The 24,718-nt window shown below is 39.4% G+C and overlaps 2 long non-coding RNA genes across 2 annotated transcripts; one reads left to right on the top strand and one right to left on the bottom strand.

Moving 5' to 3' along the window:
• Positions 1–9,582: 9,582 nt before the first annotated feature.
• LOC110219509 (uncharacterized) lies at positions 9,583–11,029 on the bottom strand. The gene is made up of 2 exons (XR_002327650.2): positions 10,548–11,029; positions 9,583–9,752 (listed from the first exon to the last, which is right to left on the bottom strand). It is a non-coding gene; the product is annotated as an uncharacterized LOC110219509 (long non-coding RNA).
• A 4,418-nt stretch (positions 11,030–15,447) lies between these two features.
• LOC110219508 (uncharacterized) lies at positions 15,448–16,685 on the top strand. The gene is made up of 2 exons (XR_002327649.2): positions 15,448–15,670; positions 16,581–16,685. It is a non-coding gene; the product is annotated as an uncharacterized LOC110219508 (long non-coding RNA).
• The last annotated feature ends 8,033 nt before the right edge of the window (positions 16,686–24,718 follow it).

Here is a 24,718-nt window from a genome sequence, read left to right on the forward strand (position 1 = left end):
GTTAAACAACCCTGTAGTCTGGGTAACTCACATCCTCACAATCAGTGCTAAAAGACCTAATATTTCAAGTGATACCATCGATATCACATGGCTCTCTATTGCTACTGTGAACAAACAGGATTATAGACTTTTTAAAGCAGATATCACACAATAGTCTATTTCCCACCCCCTATTTTACAGATGAGGACAATTGAGTCCTACTACCCTTTTGTCATACCTCTGATATTTCCTACCTCATAAGCATTGACTATTCTGACTCTTTTATGGGAGCCCAGGTTTTAGAAGCACCCTGAAGGAGGACACAACCACCTTCCTTAACAAGGGCAGGCTGTGACAGCTCTTTATTTAGTCCTATAGCAAGAGACATGAGTCAACACAGCTAACTACCAAGAAAGAGCCAATTTAAAACTGGCCAGAATGCCCCCAAGCTATGTTAATTAAGTGTTTTATTCTTTTGACTGCCTGCCTTTGGTGCTAATTCGAAGTCTGTTGGTCCCAGATATGATCTGACTTAGGGTTCTAAAATTTCTTGTAACTCTCATTAACACTTGATGGTATCCTGTGCTCCAGAAAACTCACAGGAGCATATTTTGTGTGGAGGTTAGAGTTTACAAAACCTGCCTCCTTCCCTATTCCCAAAAATCCCTCTCAAGCTGCAAAGTAAAGTTGAGAATAAACTCAGTGGAGTTCACAGAATCACAAAGAATCCCTCTCTTGATAGACATTTCTGAGTGTAAATACATACACATATATATATATATATATACATATATATGTATATATATGTATATATATGTATATATGTGTATATATATGTATATATATGTATATATGTATACATGTATGTACTTGTATATGCACATATACATGTGTGTGTGCATATACCCATCTACATAAATATATAAGTATACATATTGTATCATGTGTTAGCAACAGCAATAACAAAACAGTATTTGTGTCTTGCACTGGATTTGGCCAGCATAAAATTTCCTTGTCTACCCACACCTCTAAAAAGCAATTCTATCATATTTGGCCAAACAAGTGACATGATATTGATGGGAGAAGAAGATGATGATGAAAGAATGTCACGCTGAGGAAAAGTTTTTTCCTTCAAAGGTTATGAGCAATGGGATGCTTTACTAGACTATATACCTCAAAAGGTATGCATGTCTATATGACTACTAGACATATACACCTCAAAATAGTCAAAGAGTGAAAGAACATAAACATACAAAAAGTATTTAAAATAGTATTTTATAGTAAAAAGCTAGAACGAAATGGGTGTCATCAGCTGGGGAAATGGCTGATCAAATTATGGTATATAGTAGGCAGCTATTTTATTTATTTGTTTGTTTGTTTGTTTGTTTGTTTGTTTTTTTAAGCTAGGCAATGGGTTTCAGTGACTTGCCCAGGGTCACACAGCTAGTAAGTGATATGTGTCTCAGGTCAGATTTGAACTCAGGTTCTCCTGAATACGGGGCCAGTACTCTATCCACTGCATCACCTCGCTGCCCCAGGTATGCAGTTATTGTACAATAAGAAATGATGAAAAGGACAGATTTGGAGAAACTCAGGAAGACTTGTACAAATAGGCAGAATGGAGTGACAGAAGCAGGGAGAACAATTTTTCTTTCATGCAGTAACAAGAATGTAAATGAAAATAACTTTTAACAATTTAAGAACTTGATCGATGCAATTGACTTCATTGTTATTGTTCAGCCATTTCAGTCAGGTCTTACTCTTCATGACTGCATTTGGTGTTTTCTTGGCAAAGATACTGGAGTGGTTTGCCATTTCCTTTTCCGGCTCAGTTTACAGATGAGAAAACTGAGGCAAACAGGGTAAAGTGACTTGCCCAGAGTCACACACCTGGTAAGTGTCTGAGCCCAGATTTGAACTCAGGAAGATGAGTCTTCCTGACTCCCGGCCTGGCACTGTGCCTTATGGCGCCACCTAGCTGTCCTGCAGTTGACGTCATGACCTCCTAGGAGATGTCTCCTTTCTTAGCGAAGGTGAATGAAAAGGATAAACACAAGATTTGCATTTACAGCACAGCAAGAGTAGATGATGATTATGATGACAATTTTGCTTAACTACACATATATCCTAAAAGGGAATACTTTTATTTGGAAGGGGGAGTTGTTGGAGGGGGAGGGATAATAGCAGGTAGTGATAATAATGCAAAAGAAAAAGAAAAAATGCGTTAATAAAACAATTAATATATAGAATAAAGAACATTAAAAAGCACTTGTTTAGGTACCCAAGCACAATACTAAGCATTGAGGATACAAAAGAGGGCCAAAAAAAAAAATGACCTGCCTTCAAGGAACTCACGTTCCAATTAGGAAAATAACATGTGAATATACATATGTACAAACAAATATATATATAGATGTTATGTGTGTATATATCTATGTATTTGTATACATGGATATATACATGTGTAAGTTTGCATATATGTGTGTATGTGTGTATATATATGTATATATGCAGGTATGTCTATATAGCATGTATGTGTGTGCATATATATGTGTGGGTCTATGTATTCATATGTGTGTATACAGGATAAATTGGAGATCATCTCAGAGGGAGGGGGAGAAGCTTCAAGAAACAGAAGGTGAGATGTTAGCTGAGACTTAAGTCAAGTGGTAGAGGCAAGGAGAGAGGGATAGAAGGAGAGATTTTCAGGCACTGAGGGAAAGAGGGGCAGCAGGACAGCCACTGAAAATTCATGGAATCTTGAAATATGGAGTGTCTTGTGCCAGGAAGAACAAAAAACAAAAATCAAAATAAAGCCCAGAGTCACTAGATTGGACAAGTGTGTGGGTGGAAGGAAGGAAGGAAGGAAGGAAGGAAGGAAGGAAGGAAGGAAGGAAGGAAGGAAGGAAGAAAGGAGGGAAAGTGTAGATAGATACAAAAAGACTGGAAAGATAGGAATGGGCTAGGTTATGAAGCAGCTTTAAAAGCCAAAAAGAGGATTTATATATTTGATCCTGGAAGCAACAAAGAGTGACTGGAGTGTATTGAATGGGGGTGGGGGAGTGGGAGGGGACAGGTGTCAATAGTCAAGCTTAGAAAATCACTTTGGCAGTTTAGTGGAAGATGAATTTGAGTTGGGAAGGGACCTGAAGTAGGGAAGGGGGGAAGGGAATAAGCATTTGTATGGCATCTATGTGCCAGGCATTGTACGCAAAGTCCTTACAGATATTACCTCATTTGAACCTTACAATAACCCTGAGAGTCAGGTGGTGCTATTACCTTCATTTTACAGTTGAGATAACTGAGACAAACAGAGGCTGACATAAATGCCCAGGGTTGCACAGCTAGCTAGTGTCTGAGGTCACATTTGAACTCAGGTCCTCTTAACTCCAGGCCTAGTACCCACTGCACAGCCTAATGGCTTGACCAATAAGGCTAGGCATAAGGTGATGAGGACCTACACCAAGGTAACGTCAGTGTCAGAGAGAAGGTGGCATATCAGATAGAAAATTGACAATACTTGGCAACAATTGATTAGATAACACTGAGTTAGAGAGAGTGGAAAGCAGTAAGTCAGGTATGACACCTAGCGAAAAAGGTGGTGAATAGGCAGGTGGGGTAGTATCCTATGTTAAATTTAATATAGATTTTTAAAAAATAAGCTGTATTTAATAGAAATCCATAGCATATATTATAATATATTGTATTTTATTATGTTATGTTATGTTAGACTATATTCACACAGGAATATACATATATTCCTTTTTTTCTTTTTTGGAAACATGGAAAAATGGAAAGCAAATATGGAAACATGTTTTCTTGAAGTTTGTGATCAAAATTTTTTTTTAATTATAGCCATGGTGTGTTTTGAGGGTTTTATCACATAATCATAGAATTCCAGAGTCAAAAGTAAACTTCAGAGGCCACCATCTAAGACAACTATTACATGAAAGGGAATCCCCATGCCTCAGTCATCTAGTTTCTGCTTAAAGATCTCTAAGTTTAGGAAACCCACCTTTAAAATAGCCCATTATCCTTTTAGACATCTAATTTGCTAGAATGATTTTATTTTTAAACACTGGACCTAAAGTCAGAGTTATATTCATTATTTTACAAGACAGTTTTGAAAGGCATCCACTAAAACAGGTGCATTTTCTTAGGAATTTACCAGGTAGCATTGATTTCCCATTAATTCTAAGTAGTCCATACATCTCCAATTCATCAGCTTCTGTGAGACTGCTCAGAAAGGCAATATGCATAGCAGGAATAGTCTAAACTATGTCACCTTCACTAGTTTTCTTACAGGGAAATCTGGCAGGGTCTTAGAAGACATGATATTTTTGGTCATCTGTTGCCTTTCAGTTTTTCCAAACAGCAGAGAGTTGTTGGTTAAATTTGCATAGAACAGAGAGGCTGATGGGAAGCGGTTAATAAGCAATTTCTTTACTCATGGTTGTCACTGAACTTCTTTTCCAGTTGAGGAAATAAGAGTTGTGGAGGATAAACTAAGAAATAAAATGTATTTCTGAACATGTGAAAGTGACAGTTGAACTGAGAACTCAAGATAGATACCAGCAGATGTAAAAGAAAATTTCAGTTGAATTCAGAATTTAGCAGTTAATAGAGAAATTCTAAGAGTTTGAAGGATTGTCTCTCAGCAGACTGCCCCAATCCTGGTTCAGCAGCTGGATTAAGAAAGGACTATCTATCACAGTTATTGGATGAAAAGAAGGACTGAGAAGAACTGAAGAGACCTTTCCTAGTCAATGTTGAAAAGCCTGGCTTAAAAGAGCTTAAGGCAGCTAGGTGGCACAATGGATAGAGCTACCAGGGCCTTGGAGTCAGGAAGACCTGCATTCAAATTTTGCCTCAGACACTAGCTGTGTGACCCTGAGCAAGTCACTTAACCCTGTTTGCCTCAGTTCCTCCTCTGTAAAATGAGTTGGAGAAGGAAATGGCAAAGCACTCCAGTATCTCTGCCAAGAAAACTCTTGCTGAGTCTGAAACAACTCAATAACAGGTTCTTGTTAGCTGAGAATGTTTAAATCAATAAGCATTCATTTATTATGTGCTTATTTACTAATGTGCCGAGTATACTGATACCAAGTGCTGGGACAAAGAAAAACAAAAATGGCGCCTGCCTTTCGGGAACTCCCGTTTTAACGGAGGAGACAACACGTAATTAAGTAGGTACATCCAAGATATACACAGAGGAGATGAAAGGTAGTTTAAGGGGAAGTCACTAGCACCCAGATGATAACTTGACTGTAGGGTTATGGATGTGATTTTACTCTAGTAGATGGAGGCAAAGATTCAGATGGCCCTGAAGATAACAACTCAACAGAGAATTAAAAATGAGGCACAGTGAAATTGGATACAAGCCCTTGATAAACATTATCTATAACAATCTTGAATGGATGATTTTTATTGTTGAGTCATTTTAATTGTGTACAACTAGGTAGACATGGCTGAAAGTGCTGGAGAAATAGCATTTCACACTATTCATGTAAATCATGCAGTTTGTGACCTGAATTCAAAAAGCTAGAACTTCTGAAGACTCTCACATATCTTGACAACTGGTATGGAATAGCATAAGTGTCAAGAAAAAGGAGCTGAGAAGCACCAAGAGACCCAAGAATCAGCAGAGAGAGCAAATTTATATCACCCCAGCAAGATACAGCAGAGCAGCATAAAAATGATATCAGGAGACATTGGCAACTTTGCATCACATCAGAGATGTCAGTTGGCTTTCCATGCATCTATCTTGGTCATCCTGTTCCCTTCATGAAGGTGACCTATTTACATTGTGTATGTGTGTGTGTTTGTGTGTGTGTGTGTGTATTTATGGAAAAGAGTAAACTCAAGTTTTATGGCGGGTGAGAGAATCAGGAACACAGGAATGTTTTTGGGGGGGTGTTACATTTAGATTGTTATTTTAATTGAAATGCCTTTGTTGTGAACTAAATGTATCATAACTATCTGGTAAATATCTAAACACATTGGTAGGGGCTCATGAGCTATGGTTTACATTCTGACTCACAAAATGAGTAGTACTTACTAGCTGTGTGACCCTGTCGGTAATTCTTTCAACTTGTCTTTCTCAGTTTTCTTCATCTATAAAATGAAGAGAATAACAATAACTAATTCTAAGGTTGTTATGAAGATAAGATGATGTAATACATGAAGGGCTTTGCAAATCTAAAATTATATAAATTCCAGCTATTGTTATTATTATTTCTTATGGTCAGAATTGGTTTTCTAGCTATTTTTTCTTTTCTTTTTATTAATTAATTTATTTATTTTTAGTTTTCCACATTCATTTCCATAAGATTTTGAGTTCCAAATTTTCTCCTCATCTCTCCTTCACCCTACCCCAAGATGGCATGTAATTTGATATAGGCTCTACATATATATTCATATTGAACCTATTTTCACATTAGTCGTGATGTAAAGAAGAATTAGAACCAATGGGATAAACCATGAGAAAGAAGGAAAAAAAAAAGGAAAAAAGAGAGAGAGGGCAAATAATATGCTTTGATCTGCATTTAGTCTCCATAGATATTTTTCTGGATATGGACAGTATTTTCCATCAGGAGCCCTTTGGAGTTGTCTTAGATCCTGGCATTGCAAAGAATAGATGAGTCTATCAAAGTTAGTCATCGCACATTGTGGCTGTTACCGTATACAATGTTCTCCTGGTTCTGTTCACTTCACTCAGCATCAGTTCATGTAAGTCTTTCCAGGTTTTTCTGAAGTCTGCCTGCTCATCATTTCCTCTAGCTATTTTTTCTATTGGCTCATGAAAATCAATTGTAGTGCTTGTAGTGCTTTGTACCATATGCACAATAAATTTTTGTTGTTAAATTGATTATACTAAGGGAAAAAAGAGAACTTCAGGTCTTCTAATATCTACTAGAGGATTTATATTTCATTAATTGAGAAACGGTTGAAAAAAAATGAAGCATATCTATATGTAGATATGCAATGGAATATTATTGCACTATAAGAAATAATGGATATGTAGAATTTAGAGAAAGTTGGGAAGACTTACATGAACTGATGAAGAGACATAGACAGAACCTAGAAATAAAATATTCACAATAGCTACAATAACATAAAGGAAAAGAACACTGAAATGAAACCAAGTACTATGTAATTGCAATGATCGATCTTGGTCTCAGAGATGTAGAAATGAACTGTAAAAATAAAGTGCCTGAAATGTTTCTCTATTACCTTTGATTCAAAAATTCTACTAGTAAGCTTATACCCAAAAGAGGTCACTGATAAGAAAAAAGTCTCATAAACACACCAAAAATATTTATAGGAGAACTTTTGTAGTAGCAAAGATTTGGAAACAAAACAGATGCCCATCAAATGGAGAATGGCTAAACACATTGTGCATATAAACATGAGGGGAAATCACTGTGCTACATGAAATAATAAATCTGATGATTTCAGAGGAGCATGGAAAGACATTAGAATGATCTGATACATAGTGAAGTAAGCTTTGATGAGAAAACAATATTCATGATGACCTGCAACAATGTAAAGGTGTGAATGTTGGAAAAAATGCAAAGAACAAGCATGGCCCCAAGAAAGGAAATGAGAAGACTCCTCGACCCTCAGTCCTTAGTAGATGTGGGAGGGGAGGACCATGGGTTTACAGGATATTGCATGCATTTTCAAACCTTTTCAATGTTATCAGTTTGGCTGCTTTTTTTGCTTTTTTTTTCATTTAAAAATATTGCTTGTTATATGAGAGAGCTCTCCGGGGATGAAAGGGAAGGAATACTAGGAGAAATTCTGGTGATGTAAACAAAACAAAAGATATCAATAAAAATTCTTTTAAAAAGAAAATGTAACAATAGTCACACTATATTTCCATGGGAAGATTGGGGGGAATGATGGCATGTAGGTGGCGAATGTTTCATATACTATCAAATATACACTAGACCTACTGATTTTGTTTAACCTGTTTTTCTTTGTTGTAAGAGAGATTGTTCACTAATGTCCGTTCTGGGAGAGTTGAGATAGTAACATTAGGAAATGAATGTGGTGTAAAAACAAAAGATATGGATAAGCCTTTAAAAAAGAAAATAGATGTCATTTACCAAAAATGTTCAATAATGAACTATAATCAAAATGAAATCTCTTAGTGAGGCAGGTTTATGTAATAGGGTAATTCATACAAATTAGCTAATTATTCTAAAATTCAATATTGCCATGGTAGGCTTTGAGTCAAATGGCATGTGTAACCAAGACTACAGTCAAATAACATATGTAGCAGTGACTATAAGAATAGGAAGGAGCAGAGCCTATCAGTGAGACTAAAGTCAGAGGAACGGAGCAATGTCCATCACTAGAAAAGCGATCAGCAACATCCTGAAGCATCTTCAAAAGTATGTGTTTATGTATGTGTGCGTGTGTTGTTGTTGTTATTCAGTCATACACAAGCATGTACATACTACATACATGTGTGTATATGTGTATTGTGTGTGCACATGTATATAATGTCCTGTGTGTTCATACATATATGTGCTTTGGATATGTCTCCCTACATGTGTATGCCTCTCTACCCACATTCTCCAGGTTTGCGCTCTATCCTACTGCTAATATACCATTATTTATGAGAGTACATCTCAGGTTCATTTGAGAAACATCTCATTGTGATTTTTCTTACTGTTCCATTTTATTAAAATTTGCTTTGAATTCTGTCCTATGCTTAAAGGTACATTTTGGCAGGGGTTTATGACTTCCCAGCCACTGTACTAATAAATGTTGATAACCCTGAAGTCCTGTCATTTCCTATCCTCACCCTCTTTGCAAAAATCTTTGATGCCACCACATTGTTTAAGTCCAAATTCCTTACAGAGCACGTTGAAGTGAGGCTTCTATCATCTTGTCCCAACAGAACCCTTTCTTTTATCTTCCCATTTTCCACGAGCCTGTAAAGTTCCATTCAGGCAGGTAATGTCCTGTTCATTATTCATCTTTAGATTAATTTCCCCAAAAAGCCACTAACTACTACATAGGAGGCTAAGTAATTGCTTTAGTTAAGATTATCTTTACTCTTGACTTAAAGTAGTTGTAGGAGTGCACAACAATTATGAGGCTGTTGTGATGTGGTATATAGTGAGAGTGGCCCCTGGACTCATGTTGACCTAGGTTCAAATCCTGCTTCTGACTCTCAAAAACAACCTCTTCGTGGGCACAACTAACAATAGTTGAAATAAGGACGGATTGGAATAGCCAGTGTTTTCAAACCCTACTTTGACATCACTTTGCTAGATATGTGATCTTGTATGTCATTTTCATATTCAATTAAATGGGAATAAGAACAAATTTGCACCATCTGTTCTCAAGAGGCTAATCTCTAGGACCAAATGAGATTAATGACTATATTCATTGGCTTTGAAAATTCCTCATTATGATGCATGTGAAGTATGATCTTTTTTGTATATGACATGGAAGGTGTATGAGGTGTCTCCTTTCTACTTCTCAGTTAAACTGAGGATGAAAAGGTCATTCCAATGACTGAGTTGCCTAAAAAAACCCATTGGTCCAAACCAACTCCCCAAAATAACACACAAGTTGACATGCAAAGACAGGGATGAGAAAGCAAGTTTATTCAGAGACACTTGTGGGGTAGAAAGCTGCAGATGATCATGGTGGTTTGTGGTTCTTTGTAGACACTTGAGGAAAACAACATGTGCAGAAGAGCAGATTCTAACAGGTTGTTAGCACGGGACTTCTTAGAGATTCTGAAGTTCACACTGAGGATGCAAAAAAAGAGAAAAGAGACTCTAAGAAAACATGTGAGGGGCCTAATAGATGAACCTGTCCAACCTATGAGCTTCTAAGTCAGCCCAGTCAGTAATCAGGACATCCCAACACACTCATGCTTCCCAGAAATGGGATCTAAGTCTTTGTCACCATCAGCCATAACACTGCCATTCCATACAGGAACTCTAAAATAGGCTTCACTATTAAGTTAGCTGTCATAGTCTTTAGCCTAAAATTGAGTGGAGGAAGGACACAAACCTCTTTCCAAGTAATCTGATCAAAGTTCACAATGTTTCAGATAGCCATTTGCAAACTTTTTTATATGCATTATATCATTTAGTCCTAGAAGCCCTATAAAGCCTATAAACACCTACAAAGGTGAATTAATATTTTTATCTTCATTTTACATTTAGAGGTAGAATGACTCTGGACAAAGTTTTCTTGTAATCAGGGAAAATAGAAATTTTATTCATTTCTAATATAATTGATAAAACATTAAGCAAAGTTTATATGTGAGCCTATAGTTTGGTAGCAGGGGTGGGGAGGTAGAGAAGGAAGGCTTGTGAAATTGGAAAAGAAGAGCTGAGTGAAAGGAAAGTGAGTCCCTTTCCAAGAAGCAGTGAGAGGAAGTAGGGGTGGGGAGGGTATCTTTCAATAAACATTGAATGCTGCCAGGTGGGGCCAAATATTGGCAAGCCAGTTAATTTTGCCAAACAAAGGGCTGGGCTAGGACAGACCCTGTCTTTCCTGAGATCCTCTCTTCAGTCAAAAATTATAGTCAATACCTTGCCTTCCTATTTTTCTCTTCCGATGTCTTCTAACTTTTTCCCCACACATAGGTAACTGTCTTTGCTGAGTGGCACTTTCACTGTTAAAGGGCCAGCCGCGTAGGAAGTCTCTGACTGTTGCCATCTTTATTTCGTTCTCTTGTGGCGGGGTCCTTGTTGAAGGAGAGGCTTCCTTGGCTGTCCCAGTTTTCCCCGCCACCCCCCCACAAACTTGTTGGCTTAAAGCAGTCCAATCTGGCTTGCTGTCCCTTTATATATGTCTGGTTACTATGATATAGGAGCTCCTTTAACTCTGTCATAATGACTCCAGGGACATGACAGCTGAGGTGGTAAGAGACAGCTGTTCATAGGAGAGAGAGAGCATTGAGGGGCAAGAGACATTTAGAAATGATATGCACATTTGAAAATTCTCTTGTTAGGACTCTCTGTAGCTAAGAAGCTACCCTTCCCAAGGTTGCAAAATAGAAGCATGTGTGAACTGAGTATACAAGCCATGAGCCCCAGGAGAGTTTAAAAACAAAGCTGTATTTCCCACAGTTCAGTGGGCAAAGCCTTCAGAACCTTTTCTTCCTGGGTCCGTAGTCTTCCCACTTGAGGCATGAAGGAAGACAGTGTTCTATAGTAGAAGTGGCTTTAAAGTCAGAAGGACCAGATTCAAATTCCACCTCTATCACTTCTTTTCTGTGGGACTTTTTTACTCTTCTGGGCCTCAGTGTCTTACTATGTAAAAAATAAAATTGGGTTGATGGTCTGAGGTCCTTTCCAGTTCTAGAGGATCTTAGAAACTACCTACTCCAAAGCCCTCATTTTACAGAGGAAGAAGCTGAAGCCAGGAAAGGGAAAGGGAAAGCATTATGAAGCTCAGGATGCCTTAGATGAGCAGAAATGCATTGTTTTAACTTCCAGGAAACAGCATGATCATGCAAAGAAATTTCACCTGTCTAGAATTATTAAGGACTACTTTAATCTAAAGCAAGGGGACACTGCCAAGCTCCCTTCCAGCTCTATCATTCTGATTCCCTAGCTCCCTTCTCAGCACAGCTGTGGTTCTAGCTTCTACACTGGACCTTTCATGATCCTTCCTCCTCACTAGGGGTTTACACTCTCTCACTCCCAAATTACCATATATTGTATGCTCCCCTCTTTGTATTCCCAGTACCTAATGTATTGTGTGTGTGACTGAGAGACACCGAGAGAGAGAGAAAGAGACAGAGAGAGAGAGAGAGAGAGAGAGAGAGAGAGAGAGAGAGAGAGAGAGAGAGAGAGAGAGAGAGAGAGAGAGAGAGAGAGAGAGAACCTGCATGTCATTGTAATAAGGAATTACTGATAAGAAAACATTCTACCACTGCAGATCATGACCTGCTTTTATAACTTACAGGCTCAGAGATATAGTGTTGGAAGAGTTAAGTTCCTTATGTAAGAGGAAACTGAGACCCAAGAAGGTTAACTGATAGTAAACCAAGTCTTAGAGAGTTATCTGGGGCAGTGATAAAGTTAGTGACTGGCCCAGTACTGTGTCAGGCACTTAAGCCTTCTTGCCTCCAGGGCAGACTGTGTGTCTATCAACCATTCCATGCTGTCTTATAAATAGTAGAAAGTCAACAAATTGTTGTTGAATTGAATTGAATTGAATTGAATTGCACTATAGATTCTGAGTATAGATCATAGGTTGTATGAAAATGAGAAATGTTGGGTAAGGGAGGAAACAGCACAGAAAGCTTAGGAACTAAGAGGAAATAAAGAGGAAGAAAAGCATTCTTGAAAAATGATCTCCCCAGGGCAGCTAGGTGGTGCAGTGGATAGAGCACTGGCCCTGAAGTCAAGAGGACCTGAGTTCAAATCTGGCCTCACACCACAAACACTTGACACTTACTAGCTGTGTGACCCTGGGCAAGTCACTTAACCCCAACTGCCTAAAAAAAAGAAAAGAAAAATGATCTCCCCATCAGTCAGTCAACTAGTATTTATTAAGTACCTATTGTGTGCCAAGATCTATTCCCAGAGCTGGGCATGCAAAGAAAGACCAAAAAAAAAAAAGGTCTCTGATTTCAAGGAATTCATAGTCTAACTGTGTGTGTGTGTGTGTGTGTGTGTGTGTGTGTGTGTGTGTGTGTGTGTTGGGGGGGAGGGCAGGGAGAGACAATGTATAAGCAAACAACTTTGTACAAACAAGATGTAGGCAGATAAATTAGCAGCAGCCTCAGAGACAAGGCCTTAAAGCTAACGGGGACTAGGAAAGGCGTCTGCAAGGAGCCTGCTGCCGAGACTCGAAGGGAGCCGGGAGAGGTAGAAGGCGGAGATGAGGAGAGAGACGTTCCAGGCACAGGGGACAGCCAGAGAAAATGTCCAAGGACGAGAAACAGGCTGGCATATGTGAGGAACGGCAAAATGCCATTGCTAAAGGCTTCCAAAAAGAAGCTGGATGACCCCTTGTTAGGAGTCCGGTTGACATAGACGACCCTCTGAGGTCCCCTTCTGGCCCTCCCTCCCCCCTCAACTTTTAACACCTGGCTCTAAACTGATCTCTAACATGAAAAGTAGTAGGATAGCAATACATAGCATTCATTTGCCCTGCACTCTGCGGCAGGGCAGGTTGCTACTTTCAGAGTGTGATTTCAGTCCTGAGAAATACTGGCCTTGCCTGGATCCTTCTGCTTAGAGGGACCTAAAACTCCCCGATGTTAGTCAATTCCTTTAGCTTAAGGAGTTAATTATCTCTTTTTCAATTCAGACATCCTGGGAGAGACCACACTTTCAGACTTACCACACTTAGTAACAGCTCAGTGTGAATGACCTCATGCAGAATTTTTCCTAAGAGTCAGTTTTCATGGGGAGGAATAAAGAGAACTCATCAGGGCATTGGGTGTGGGAGGGCTGGAGCAATGTTGGGGTAAAGGAAAGGAATGAGAAGACTAGACTGGCCGCCATTTTGCCTGAAGCACCTGTAACTCTCTCCATTCCTCTCTTTGACCTAGACATCTGCTGGCTTGGTTTTTTTGTTGCTCAGTCATTTCAGTTGTGTCCAGCTCTTCATAGACCTATTGGCTTTTCTTAGCAAAGGTACTAGAGTGGTTTGCCATTTCTTCTCCATCTCGTTTTACAGTTGACAGAACTGAGGCAAACAGGGTGAAGAGACTTGCCCAGGGCCACACAACTAGTATCAGAGGACAGATTTGAATTCAGGTCTTTCTGACTCAAGGCCTGGCTCCCTGTCCACCGCACTACCTAGTTAACCATTGGCTTGGTACATGAAGATTCCTACCGGCACATGTTGACTTAGAAAACCACATACTAATATTATCTATGCTTTATTTTTATTTATTTGGTTAAATATTTCTCAATTATATTTTAATCTGGTTCTCTGCATTTGGGAACAGGCAGCTTATTTGGCGTCTCTAACTCAGACAATAAACATTTGCATCTCTAGAGCCTTGAGGAATGATTGACTAGCAAATGTTCTTCCAATGATTTGCCTGTAAGAGCCACAGGATCCTCATGGATTCTATCATTCCTATGGCCTGTATCCTTGATGGGGGTAGGACACATAACAGATTTGGAATAGCGGCTCCAAGGGCCAAAGACTACCTATTTAAAAGTCCTGGTCCTTAATCCTCATGGACACTAAGATATGGAGAAAGAATCATAATCCTCACACCCCATAGTGCTTTTAATGTTTCAAATAATTTCAGAGTTATTGTCTCATTTTAATGGGAGTCAGAAGATCTAGACTAGAATCACAGCACATTTGGGCTACTCATTTAATCCTTCTAGTCATCGGTTTTCTCATCTGTCAAATGAAAGGGTTGACTAGAATTACTTTTAATATCCATTACAGCTCTAGGTCTTTGATTCTGTGAAATTCATAGTAATCCTGTGGGGTAGGTAGTACAAATACTATTCCCCCATTTTCTAGGTGAGAAAACTAAGGCTTGGGGAGCTTGGTGATTGGTCCTAAGTCATACAAAACTCAGAACTAGCCCTCAACCCTTGCTGTATCTGAGTCTTGGCCCCATGCTCTTTTTTGCTACATTATGTCAACTGTTCTCTCTCCCTTCATCCCCCACCCTACCCCTCTTTTTGATTTTTTCCAGGGGTCCCTGAAGATGAATTCCATATTAGACATGTTGAACTGAATTGCTGTAGCTACCAAGGTCTATCAACACAACTCTCTATGGCGACATCCCCTCCCCACTATCCCAGACTCGTTTCTCAGCCACGTCAGTATGAGTGTTGACTCACACACAGCTTGCTTCTTCTTTCCTCTGTGCCTTTGGAGAAGCCATCCCCTCCCCAACTTAGAATCCAGTTCAAAACTCGGATCCTTCAACAAGCAGCAGATGGGTCCCTGCAAGCTCTGGTCACTCATCCCCTTAGAATGTATAAATTCAGTGTAAATGATTTGCATTTGCATTCCTTTGGAAGTTATTTGATGTAGATTTTCAAAGTTTTGTTTCATTCATGTTCACTTATGTGTTCCCCATCAGACTACAACGATCCAGTTCACATAGAGACTGCCTTCTCCTTGTTTGACATTCTCCACCACTCCCTTAACACCCTAAAGAACCTAATCCAGTGATCAGGACATAGTGGGTACTTAATTTATATTGGTTGATTCAATTCACTGTGTCAGTGGACTCAGAATGTAAATAGCAAAAGTATTGGATTTGAATTTCAGTGTCTACCTCTATAATCCTGTTTTCTCATCTGTCAAATGAGGGGGCCAGTAGATAATTTCTCACATCTTCTCTAGCTCTTAATTTTATGATTCAAATAAATCCTCCCCTCACTGATTGAGTGAATTTCCTACTCTATTTGCCCATCTTTCAGCCTATGTCCTGTGCCCTATGATTGGTCCTGAGGCTGCTGACCTCATGGGGTCATTGTGAGGGAGGACAAAGGTCATCCTGGGTCATAATGTACTGAGACTCTTTATAGGGAGAGCTCTCTGTCTCCAAGCTCAGGTTAACATCTTCAGCTAGGCTGCTCTAGGATTCAGGTGTTGGGCTCTTGGACAACATCTACCATGGCTCAGTGCAGATGGCACCAGTGTAAATACCGACTCCCTGAGAAGAGAAGGAGGAAGCAGTGTCCACAGTGGAGAGAAAGCCAAAGAAGGAGTGGTAAATGACATGGGTTTGGGAGTCTTAGGGAACAAGATGAAGAGAAACCATAAAAGTGGAAGCAGGATGGTAAAAGGAGGGTTACTATTGTTGTGTCCAACTCTTTGTAACCCTGTGGACCCTGGTACACCAATAACATCCAGGATTTTTTGGCAAGAATCCTAGAGAGGTTTTCCATTTCTTTCTCCACTTGATTAAGTCAGAAGTTAAGTGACTTGTCCAGGGTCACACAGCTAGTAAATATCTGAAGCTGGATTTGAACTAAGGTCTTCTTGGCTCCAGGCCCACTGCTTTATCCACTGTGCCATCTAGCTGCCTCCAGAAAGGAGGCTAGTGAAGTGGCTTTGGGTAGGAGTACAGAAAACCATGATTAGAGGAAGCTGGAAAAATAGGTTCCATGTTAGAGTTAAAAGGTTTTACCTTTGGTAAGGCAAAAAAAAAAAAACAACCCTTCCCTCCCTCTTATTTATTATATCTTGGAACCATGATGGGGAATCCCAGTCACTACCTCTAGAGATAGAGATAGCAATTTCATTTTATTTACTCTTCTTCCGTACTTTCTATATTAAGTTTTCTCTTCAACTGATTTCATTTTTCCCTATGTGAAATAAAGCTTTTTACCTTTGCCAAGGCACAATTCTCATGCCCTTCCTCCTATCTTATAATCTTGAATCTTGATGGGGATCCCAATTTCCACCTTTAGAAACAATCCATTCCATTTCCACGACTCTTCTTCTCTGCCTTCACCAACCCTTCTCACTTTCCCACTTTGGGAAACAACATCCAGAAATATGTTATGACCTGAAATCCTATGGCAAATAGCAAAGGGTTTATAGGGAAATAAAGCTAAACCTTCTTGAAGTGCCTCCAGACCCCCTTTAACCTTGACTTTGCCTCTGTTTCCTCACAGTGAATTGCTATTATTACTACCACAAGAGTGTGTGATTTGCTGAGGAAGCCCATGTTTCTCTATGGTACCACTGCCCTCTGCTTTCCACCTGCACCTCTGAAGGGACAGGACCAACCAGAACATCTCTGCAACTTTACATCTCATGAGCCCCCCAAGCCCACCCAGTATCAGCAACCTATGATCAATAAAATCTGATCACTGCAGCACACAAGCAAAGGCTCTGGGAGTTTGTTTCTTTCTTTATATCCGGAGTAGAAGAGAGTACAAAAAATAAGATACATTTCTTTGAAAAAAAAACCCATATCAGATACTAGGGACATATATTGAGAGTGATGAGTTCTCCAAATGTAAAAGGAGAGTCTGCTAAACTAACCTCTCTATGCCAAGGTTCTTAACCTAGAGTCCATGGAGATACCCAAAAGGTACAAAGATAGACATCAAGCTGATACACGAACTTGGGGGGAAATCACATTTCCAAATAACTGGCTTCCTCTACTACTGCATTTATAAAACATTATTTGGAGGAGTTCCTCAGACTGTCAAAGGGATCCATGACACAAAAAAAGGTTGAAAACCCCCGTACTATGTTTATAAAGTTAGGATCTCCTTTTAGCTTTTGATATTCTTTGAGGAAAAAACATCATTTCAAATTAATTGGTTTTCTCTATAATCCAATTGGTATTTTATTCATTTATAAAACATTATTTGGAGAAGAACCCCTGAGGTACTATGCTTACAAAGTTAGGGTCTCATTTTAGCTCTGACATTCTCTGAGTTTGTATGAGTTTCAAAGCCATTCCATAGAAACCCAGAGCTAGAAGGGGACCTCCTTAATGACCCAGCCACAGGTGCTTCTAATGTTAAGCAAGCCAATATTTACCTAATTTAAAGATTTTTAGAGGTGGAAATTTTCTTCAACAAAAGATAGCAAGATTGCATGGAAATTTTTGAACATTATTTTACCATTCTACGTAATGCAAATTGCATCCCTCCCACCTTTCTCCTATTTCAGGAGGAGAGACAGTTGCAAATCTGTATTTATTGACAACTTATTAGTTTGAGGAATGAGTTTTAGTGATATTTTAGATAATAAAAATATACATATATGTATATATATACATATGTATGTGCATATGTATATATACATATACATATACATATATATTTCATACTATAATCTTCCTTTTCTGACCCTATGGGAATCATACCTTCTAGAAGTCAAGACCTTCTCAAGAAATTAGATGGAAGAAGTTTTGATCACTAATTTAGAGCTGAAAGGGAGCTTAGCAAAACCCTCTAGGAATACAACTCTTTTCCATTCATGTACATACCTGGGGCTTCATACATATGCAACATAGGAAGATGGGAGGTGAAATTTATTTCAACTTCAATTTTGGGAGGGTATACAGACATGTGATTGATTTCCTTGGTGTGTGGAGCTGTCTCACTGAGAGGAAAATTCCTCTACCAAATATAAGCCAGCACCATATTGTATGAACTAATTTATGTAGTTTTAGAGAGTTATCTAGAAATATTGAAGTGATTTGTTGCCCTACACTAGCCTGTCCAGTAGGTATCAGTGGTTAAGCTTCACTTTCCAGAGGCTAGTTTTCTAGAGAGTTGAATCTGATCTCCTTAACTTACAGTTAAGGAAACTGAGACTCATACTGATTTAAGTGGATTTGTCCAATGAGGTCCATCGCTCTAATGGGAAGGGAGAGGGGAGGAATTCAATTGCTTTCTTAGGTCCTCTGCCCTAAAGGAATTCAATAAATAGCCAAATTTACGTATAGATAGGCTTGCTGCTATGAACAAGATATGTAGCAATCACCTACTTAGGTCAAGACACACTTCGGGTTCAAATCCCACCTCTGACACATATGGGTGGTGGGGCCTTGTGCTTATTTGTTAACAGAGTCGTTCTGCATTAATAGTTATCAGCATTTGGCTGAGGAAGAGGGAGGACAGGTCTGCGGTTTTTATCCATTTGCTTAATGTAGAGCTCTGAAAATAGGAAAGATAAAATACCCTTTGTTTTCCGAAGTCATCCCTCTTGGGCCAGAAATTTAATTTGGTGCTAATACATCCCCACACAAAGGCAAGCAGAGAATTGAAAAAAAAAATTATAGTATCATAAACTGAGGTGGGGAGGGGGAGCAAAACAATTTTCCCTGAATTTCCTAAAAATCTCAGGCAAAAAGTATTTACTTGGTTTAGGTTTGTTTGTTTCTTTCTTTACAATCTCTCTATAGGCCCCTGAACTATAAGGGTTTGAAGGCACAGTCACATCTATAGGAATCTCGAAAGTATGTATCTCGATCAGATAGCAAGCACCTCCAGAGATGACCCACGCTCCCTACCTCCAGGCAGAACTCCTCCTAAACTATCCCATCTTTCACAGCTGTCCTCAAAGATCTATAAGAACAGAATGAAGGTGCCACAATGCCCCCTCCCCTTCTGATTCTAAAGTTGATAGGAGTCGAGTTAAACTGGCTCTCTCACAGCTTTGGTTAGGTGGTCTATGTCACCTCACCTCTCTTGGTCTCGGTCTCTCCTCATGTGAATAGGTCGATTATTATGAAGATCAACTCTTAACTCAAAATTTCTATTTCAATAATCTCCTAACTGATTTTCTTGCTCTAAGCCACTCCTCTCCACACAGCTGCCAAAATAAGCTTCCTAAGGATAATGTCTAATCATCTTTCCTGCTCCAAAGCCTTAAAATGAGATTCCAATCACCTCTAGGATAACTCAAAAATTGTCTTAAGTTGAATGTTTAAAGCCCTACGTAATCTGGCTCCAACTTAACATTTCAATTTTCCTGTTTTCAATTTTGGAGACTTCACTGTTGTTGCTGTTGGTGTTGTTTGGTTTGATATTTTTGGACTTGGGATTCCCTATCTTGTCCAGTCTGGAAGGGCAGCAGCTGCTCAAAAGTCCAATACCACTAATGATTAGCATGGAGGTTTTGATCTGGTCCATTACTGACCTGACCTGACCTGACCTGACCTGGACATCCTTTGTTTCTGCCTCCTGCCTCCCCCTAACCCCCACCCCTCTTGCTTTCCAAGGCTTAACATAAATAGACCTAACACATTTTAGCCCACTGCAGCTCAAAATTCCCAGGCTCAAGGCACAACTGTTGTTAGATCCTCAGTCTTCCCAGGTACTGTGTGTGTCTTTTTAACACACCTGACTTTAACAAAGTTCCAGTTTTCTTTCACCTAGCTTACATCATGCATCCTGACCACCATGTAGCCAAACATAGAAAATTATGTATACTACTCCTTGACCTTAGAATTTCAACTCTTATCTCACTACATTCATATAAATTATCCCCTATCTATGAAATGCTCACCTCTTAGAATCCTTATTTCAAAGCTCAAAGCTCCATCTCCTCCATGATTCCTTTCCACAATCCCCTCTAGCATTAATGTCTTTTCCATCATCAATATATCAGTATTTTTCTTCTGTACATATTTCTAATATTAATATAAAGCCAGCACTGTTTTGGTTTTCGTCTTTATAACCCCAACAACCTAGGACACTGCCTTCTGTGCACATAGTGGATACAACAAGTGTTTGACAAATTGGATTTTTATTACCCTAAAAGATATCTTCAAATCTATGAAATATCTCCATGCTCTTCACTCTACAGCCTCTATCATCAGATTCTTCTGAGTTGCTCCTGAGGGACCACAGGGAGAAAACTCGGGGAATGGATTCAGGAGAGGTGTGAGCAAACCGACTAACAAAGAAAGAGAAGTTTCTAAAATGGATTTGTTAGCTTCCAAGGAGATCAACCTCAGGAGCTTTTAAGGGACTGATGTTACCGTAGCAGCCCTCTCTAGTCTCCCCAGATGTGTTGGACTGAGCATAACCTTTTCCCCTTATCTTTCCAAACCTGGTCTCTGTTGTCACTTTAGAATTTAGAACTGGTTTGACCTCAGAAACTACCTCCTATCAATCACCAAATCCTCCTGGCATAGAACTCTCCAACATCAACCCCATCCCATCCTGGTCCCTTCAAGGTCTCTGTACCTCTTCCCTCCCAGCCAGAAGCAGAGAAACAGCAGCACAGTAGACAGGCATAGTGAGCAGGGAGAACACAATGAAAGGGGGCCTTTCTTCATTGCTGAGGTCAACATCTGGAGAGACTTAAGTTTCAGAGAGGGAGTTATACTGAGTCATCAACATATGTAAGGACTGTCAGCAGCTTCACGATGCTCCATCTTAATGAGCCCCAATCCCTATCCTGCTGGGAGGATCCAGCACAGTGAAGACAAGGGCTGGGCTCCCCAGGAAAATTAATAGAGTAAGCATGAAATAAAGAAGTGAGAGGGAACCCAAGATAGAGGAGGTCTCCAATACAATATAGTACATATACCCTGTCCCCTGCTGCCTTCCTCACCTAAACTAGTCCATGGAAGATTCAGTCAAAAGAGTCATCTGATAAAAAAGAACATACTATTTTCAGATTCATAAATGCCCGAAGTAGGAAGTAGGTCATCCCTCTGTCCCCAAGAAAGACGAAACCAAACCCAATCCAGGGAGATGGTAGAAAAAAAGGAAGTTTGCTTTCTGGTCTTCTTCAAGTTCTTCAAAAACCAGCCACTTTTTTTCCCTATCTCAACAGCTATTGGGAAATGGGGAACTCAGGGCTGTGTTAGAGCCATGTGGGCTTCATGACAACAGTTGAGATAAGAGATAAAAAGGGGATTTCATGTTATCTCTGATGCTAGTACACTTTGGGCAGCTTAAGTACCCATTCCATGTACATCACAATTTCTTCAACTGAAAAAAATGAGAAGAGAAAGTTTTTGGTTGGTGGGGTAGTAACTTGACCTCAAAAAAGGCTAATGAACTCAGAGTTGGCCATACTCCCTGGACATAGATACCTCCAGGCCCTCTCAGGATCACATGTGGCCTTCCTAAGCTGTGCCTTACTTATCACTGGCTTTCTCTATACCATGGTAGAGTTAGTTGAAGAAAGGAACAGGTCTGATCATTGGGCATTTGATCCTTCCCAAACCCATGAGTCCAGACACTTTGTCCAACCTAAACACCCCTATTGACCACACCCTTTGATTCTGACTCACACACACCCCCATTGGGCTTTCTGTCTACTCAAGTTTCTTGTTTTAGGGTTGAGGAGGGGTTATGCTCCCAGACTATGCAAAGGGACTTTTCTTTTTCTTTGTTTTTTTTTTCCTCAACCGGTTTCCTGGGCCTGGCTTTTTTCCCTCAGATGATCTCAGCTTCTCCTTGGCAAGACCAATCCATTGGGGGTGGGAGGGGTCATCATGGGGGAAAGAAATATCATCCTGCCTCTGTGGCCATCAGAACAAATGAATGCCTTTTAATCCTTCAAAATGAGTTCCTTTGAGGGTTCTTAGGAAGGAAAGCCATTGGGAAGAAGAAAGTATATTACTCCAAGTTAGGGTGCCCTTCTCCATTAGAAAGAATGTCACCTAATTCCCAACATATCTAAAATTACTCCTCCCACTCCAACTCTTCATTCTCAATTATGACTTCAAGAAGAGGGTGCGACCCAGAATCTTACTCCAATATCTATGACCAGGAATGCTTAGTCAAAAGGCTAATCAATTCTAATGACAGCCAAAGCTTTTATTTTTTTCCTTTCACAATCCTGTTTCCAGCTATGACTGCACAAAGACAGAACAGGGGATTGAAAGGGGAAAATGACAGTTGTTTGTCATGTTTTCACATCGCCTATATGTGTGACTGACTTGGAGGAACCAAACTGGTTAATTCTCTGACAAAACATGAATGGTTCTATCAATATCATAAAGATAGAACCCTGGTCTTGAGGAGAGCCATCTTTTTGTGAACAAAACAATTGAGGAAAACATGACATACTTCTAAATGGCTTGAGAGAAACCTAATATTGAATACAAAAATCTCTCTGCTTTCACACATCTGTGGACAGAACGATCAATGGATTCTTTTTCCCTGAGAGGTGCTAATATGTTTAGCAAAGTACCACAGTACTAGGATGAAACAATAGAAGTCATCAATTTTCCCCATAAGAAATTGTATTTCAGAAATGCTATCCACATGCAAGAAAGAACTATGGAGTTTGAATGCAGATCGAAGCATATTATTTGCTCCTTTTTTTCTTTTGTTTTGTTTTATCTTTCTTGTGGTTCCTTCTATGGGTTCTAATTCTTTCTTACAACACGATTAACGTGAAAATATGTTTAATAGGAATGTATACATACAGTCTATATCGGATTGCGTGCTGTTTGGGGGAGGGAAGTGAGGAGGGAGGAGGAGAAAAAGTTAAAACTCAAAAGCTCATGGAGGGGGCAGCTAGGTGGCACCGTGATAGAGTCAAGTCAAGAGGACCTGAGTTCAAATCTGGCCTCAGACACATAACACTTACTAGCGATGTGACCCTGGGCAAGTCACTTAACCCCATTGCCAAGGGAAAAAAAGCTTATGGAAGTGCTTGTTGATAACTCAAAATAAATTAATTAGAAATTAATTAATTAGAAAAGAAGAAATTGTATTCCAGACTGATGCCAAACACCAGTCTAGAATGCTTTCTTGTATCATCACCAGGAGAGGGCCTTGGAGCAACCTGGAGATCCTTGGAGGATTGCCCTAGGAAATCTTGTTTTCAAGCCTGGAAAATCACTTGTTGGGAGATGTTTTAGGGACAGGCTGAGAATGCCTAGTTACAGATTGGACTAGATGACTTCTAAGATTACTTCTAAGGAGAAGCCTTTCTAAAGTTCGAAGGCCTCCTGGGGCTTTAGGCTGGTTTTTCTAGGCTTCTTTATTTAGAAATCATCTGCTATTTTATTGGTATCAGGAACTCCTAGTGAGGAGATTATCTCCTCCAAAGCATTGTTATCTTCTCTCCCAAGACTATGTGGTCTTGGAAAGCTGTCTGGGAGCCAAGAAAGGTAAGTGTCTTTCCTAGAACAGCAGAACCTGGATCTATTTGATTCTCAGACCAGTTCTTGAGCCACTCCATCTTACTGTCCTCTGACTTCTTAGTTATAAAATAGCAAAGAAGAAAAATGGAGGAGATGAGGAATGGGGGTTCAATACTGTTAAATCCAGATCTCCCTATCTAGCCTTCAAGGCTTTTTATATCTGCTGGATCAATTTTACTCTATCATCAACATCATCATCATCATCATCATCATCATCATCATTTCCATCAGTTCCCCCTTTTGTGCCTGTCATCCTCCTCTCTTAATGTTATTATTCAGAAGCCTTCATTTGATTCCAACGACCTAGTAAATAAAGACCTGGCATTGAGGGCCCTCTATAATCTGGTTCCAATCTACTTTTCTGGTTTAAAGTCACATAACCCACCCATAACACAGCCCAACTACACTACTCAAATTCAAGAGCCACCTTGATCATGTTTTTTCTCAGATTATTGCAGTCTAAGTTGATCTCTCTCATCTCTGAACTTTTAATACTAATTAAAATGGGTACATCTTTAAGGCATGAATTCCCTCATCTAGCACTTGGCTTATTCATTCAGTGTTAGCTACTACGAAGTGCAAGGCACCATACCCTAGTCCCGGAGTACTAGAAATATCTTTGTATTTAAAAAAATGATGTTTCCTGCCCTCAAAAAGCATTTACATTCTACAGTGGAATGGGATACAGAATACAGAAAAATAGATATCTATATATTATATAACATATATGTATGTATTTCGGTGTGTGTGTGTGTGTGTGTGTGTGTATACACACACATATATATCACAGAAAGCATTGATAGAAATAAAGACAATATCCAAAAATGTCTTTAGGAAAATTTGAAGAAGGAATAGGAATTTTAATTTTGTATTGAAAACAACCAGTAAGCTTAGCATTCATCAACAAGGTATGCATTGGGGACACCCTATGGGTTTAACACTATGGGGGACACAGAATAAACACATCTCTTCTGGGGAGAGAAAGACAGTATAACAGACCGGGCAAGAATGAAAGACATTGGAAAGAGACCCAAATATCAGTCTCAGTTCTGTCAGTAGTAGTATCTTTGTGACCTTCGGTGAATTCCTTCACTTCTAGAGGCTTCAACTTCCTCCTTTGTGAAATGAGAACATCGTATTTCATAACCTTTAAGATCCCTTCAAACTTTAATA

Source organism: Phascolarctos cinereus, unplaced genomic scaffold, assembly GCF_003287225.1.
Source record: "Phascolarctos cinereus isolate Bilbo 61053 unplaced genomic scaffold, phaCin_HiC Scaffold_7;HRSCAF=346, whole genome shotgun sequence".
In the NCBI taxonomy this organism is placed as follows: Eukaryota; Metazoa; Chordata; class Mammalia; order Diprotodontia; family Phascolarctidae; genus Phascolarctos; species Phascolarctos cinereus.